At 38.1% G+C, this 4,421-nt stretch overlaps 1 non-coding gene across 1 annotated transcript; it reads left to right on the top strand.

Moving 5' to 3' along the window:
- The first annotated feature begins 1,670 nt into the window (after positions 1 to 1,670).
- On the top strand, positions 1,671 to 1,777 carry LOC115941062 (U6 spliceosomal RNA). Its single transcript, XR_004075792.1, has one exon. It is a non-coding gene; the product is annotated as a U6 spliceosomal RNA (small nuclear RNA).
- The last annotated feature ends 2,644 nt before the right edge of the window (positions 1,778 to 4,421 follow it).

The following is a 4,421-nucleotide window of genomic DNA, read 5'->3' as shown; positions in this document are numbered from 1 at the left end:
GAAGATGTGGTATATATATATATATATATATATATATATATACACACACGATGGAATATTATGCAACCATAAAAAAACCCCGAAATCTTGCCATTTGCAACAACGTGGATGGAACTAGAGGGTATTATGCTAAATGAAATAAATCAATCAGAGAAAGACAAGTATCATATAATCTCACTGATATGAGGAATTCTTAATCTCAGGAAACAAACTGAGGATTGCTGGAGTGGTGGGGGTGGGAGGGATTGTGTGGCTGGGTGATGGACATTGGGGAGGGTATGTGCTATGGTGAGCACTGGGAATTGTGAAAGACTGATGAATCACAGACCTGTACCTCTGAAACAAATAATACATTATATGTTAAAAAGAGAGAGAGAGAGAGAAGATAGTAGGAAGGGAAAAATCAAGGGGGGGAAATAGGAGGGGGAGACAAACCATGAGACACTATGGACTCTGAGAAACAAACTGAGGGTTTTAGAGGGGAAGGGGGTGGAGGGATGGGTTAGCCCGGTGATTGGTATTAAGGAGGGCATGTATTGAATGGAGCACTGGTGTTATACGCAAACAATGAATCATGGAACACTACATCAAAAACTAATGATGTAATGTATGTTGACTAACATAACATAATAAAATAAAATAAAATAAAAAAAGAATCAAATGGTCTTACTTTTCCAAAGAAGACATACAAAAGGTTAAGAGACACATTAAAAAAATGTTCAACATCACTAGCCATCGGGGAAATATAAATCAAAACCACAATGAGATACCAGCTTATACCAGTTACAATGGCAAAAATTAACAAGACAGGAAACAAGTATTGGCAAGGATGTGGAGAAAGGGGAACCCTCTTATACTGTTGATGGGAATGCAAGCTGGTGCAGCCACTCTGGAAAACAGTATGGAGGTTCCTCAAGACATTAAAAAATAGAGCTACCCTACGACCCAGCAATTGTACTACTAGGTATTTACCCCAAAGATACAGATGTAGTGAAAAGAAGGGGCACATGCACCCCAATGTTCATAGCAGCAATGTCCATAATAGCCAAACTGTGGAAGGAGCCGAGATGTCCTTTAACAGATGAATGGATAAAGATGTGGTCCATATATACAATGGAATATTACTCAGCCATCAGAAAGGATGAATACTTACCATTTGCATCAACATGGATGGAACTGGAGGGGATTATGCTAAGTGAAATAAGTCAAGCAGAGAAAGACAATTATCATATGGTTTCACTCATGTGCAACATAAGGAATAGCGTGGAGGACCACAGGGAAGGGAGGGGAAACTGAATGGGAAGAAATCAGACAGGGAGACAAACCATGAGAGACTCTGGACTCTGGGAACCAAACTGAGGGTTACAGAAGCAAGGGGGTGGGGGGATGGGTAACCAGGTGATGGGTATTAAGGAGGGCATGTATGGTGATGAGCACTGGGTCTTATACACAACTAATGAATCATTGAACACTACATTAAAAACTAATGATGTACTATATGCTGGCTAATTGAACATAATAGTAAATTTTAAAAGATTTAAAAAAAAGAATCAAATGGTCTTATATTCCAATCCTAGCTCCATCATTTATAAACTATATGACCTCGGGAAAAGTGTCCCTATCTTCTGTTTGCACCTCAGTTCTGTCACCTATAATAATTGGAAAATATTGTGCTCATTTCAGCAGCAGATGTACTAAAATTGGAACAACCCAGAAAAGACTAGCAAGGTCCCTGCATAAGGATGACACATAAATTGATGAAGCATTCCATATTTTTTAAAAAGTGGAAAATATCACTATCTACTTCATAAGGTATGATGTTTAAATGAGATAACATCTCTTTTAACAATACTTAATTTAGAATTTGGCTCACAGTAAGCATTAGATAAATGTTAGCTTTTATGTACTAGCAAAACACTAACAAATATATATGATATATATTATTGTGCACATGATAATATATGTAACATGCATATAGAACATATGATTTAAATATATGTGTATATATAATTCACTTCTATAATTGAATAGGTATCATTCAGTTAATTTACAAAAGACAGATTGCCTAGACAAGATGATTCTTTAATCCAAGCAAGCAAATCCCTATTGAGAAGAGTCAATCCATAGGGAATATAGTCAATAATAGTATAACTTTGTAAGGAGACACATGTTAACTACACTTTTTGTGGTGAGCATTTTGTAATGTATATAAACGTTGAATCACTATGTGATTCACCTGAAATTAATATATACCTGAAACTAATATACTATTGTATGTCAATTGTACTTCAATTAAAAAAAAAATCAATCCGGGGTGCCTGAGTAGTTTAGTCAGTTAAGTGTCCCAACTCTTTATTTTGGTTCAGGTTGTGATCTCAGGGTTGTGAGATCAAGTCAGGCTCTGTGTTGGGCATGGAGCCCGCTTAAGATTCCCTCTCTCCCCCTCCCTTTGTCCCTCACCTCCCTCTCTAGAAAAAAAAAATCAATCCTATCATTTTTTGTCAAAGGAATAGATAAAATCCTGGGCTTGTTTGAGTCAGACAGAACTAAGTTAGAACCCTGACTCAACCACTTAATATACATACGACTTCGGGTATAATGCTTATTCTCCCTGTGTCCACAGGGAAAATGAGGATAGTAAAAAAGTATTTCTATCATAACATACACATTTTTAAAGAGATAATATATACACAGTGCTTAACCCAGAGCTTGGCATTTATCTAAAACTCAATATTAGTTACTATTAGCTGTTATTAGTTTAAAAAGTTCTGTGTGTACCAATTTCTTAGGTTGGTGACATAGATGTTTCTTTAGCTGCCCCTCTCTTAGCTGAGAAGATCCATAATCCATATACATATGTGGAATTGATGGGCTGTAGTCAACGAAAACACATTAGCAATGTCTAGCGACCAAGGGAAGAAAGTACATTATTTTCAAAATGTTCTGGTGAGATGTTTTATAAGTGAGACAAAAGGATATAGGTTGTTGTATAACACATGTCAGCATTTTCTATCCCTTTGTAACAGAGTAACCAATAAGACAAGTGTCTCTTTCAAAAGCAGCAATTACTGAGCAGGTACTTTGTAAGTGTAGCTAAGTGTAGTGCTAGACACTGGAGACAAAAAGATTAAGAAACATATCACCTATTCCCTTATGGAGTTATAATCTAATAAGGATGGTAGGCACTTAAAAAAATATCACACAACTAAATATACAATTATAACTTATGTAGGAGTTGTAAAGAAAAAGTAAAATTTGCAACTGGGGAGCAGGTAGCATGACCAATCTTCCCAGTTTGCTTGGGGCTATCCTGGTTTTAGCACTGGAAGTCTCACTTCCTAAGAAACAACTCGGTTCTGGCAAACCGGGAGAGTTACTTACCCCAGAAGTAGAATGGGGAGTCCTGATAGAGTAGAGGTCAGAGAAAGCCTCTCTGAGAAGGTGACTTTTATGCTGGGACCTAAATAAAGAGCAGGAGTTAGCAACGTCAGAATCAAAGCAAGAGCATTCCTGGTGATTGAGCAGATGTACAAAGCCTGAGATGGGGAAGAACTCCATGAAAGAGGACCAGAAAGGAAAGTGAGCCTTCTGGAGTCCCGGGATCGAGTCCCGCGTCGGGCTCCCTGCTCGGCGGGGAGTCTGCTTCTCCCTCTGACCCTCCTCCCTCTCATGCTCTCTCTCTCTCTCTCTCTTATTCTCTCCCTCAAATAAATAAATAAAATCTCTAAAAAAAAAAAAAAAAAGAAAGGAAAGTGAGCCTTGAGATGAGGCTGGAAAGGCTGGTAGATCATGCTAAGCCTTATAATGATGTTGGGGGATGGAAGAGAGGCGGATTTTACCTGGACAGCAACAGAAAGATGCTGAAGAGCTTTGGGCAGAGGAGCAACCAAGTTAAAAAATCCTATACAGGCTACTTCCTATTTTAAGATAATTACTCTGACTACTATAGGGAAAAATGGTCAGAGGTGGAAAATGGATACGGTGAATAGTAGGTGGATTCGAGGGAGATTTTGATATGCTAAGACTATTGGTTTTTCATCTCGTGAAGGCAGAGCACCTTAATAGTGGTACTCAAAATGTGGTCACAGCACCCACAGCATCAGCTGGGAATTTGTTAGAAATGCAGTTTCTTGAGCCCACGTATGAACCTACTGAATCACAAACTCTGGGGGTAGGCAGCAATCTATGTTTCAACATGCCCTCCAGGTTATTCTGATGCACCACTAAAGTTTGAGAACCACTGCTTTAAAAAAACAAAATTGCTTCCAAAGCAAAACCTAAAAAGACATGGAAATATAGTAATAGTATTATTCTACTTCAGAGTCAAGATTCTGGAAAATAAGAGTAGATATAGAAAGAGAACACAGGCCTGCATTGTTTGCATTGATAAACACAGCTGAGGGTTTTCAGATTCCATACTA

This window comes from Leptonychotes weddellii, chromosome 3 (genome assembly GCF_054177405.1).
Source record: "Leptonychotes weddellii isolate Sample4059 chromosome 3, ASM5417740v2, whole genome shotgun sequence".
NCBI classification, from domain to species: Eukaryota; Metazoa; Chordata; class Mammalia; order Carnivora; family Phocidae; genus Leptonychotes; species Leptonychotes weddellii.
This window is presented reverse-complemented; position numbering and strand designations above follow the sequence as displayed.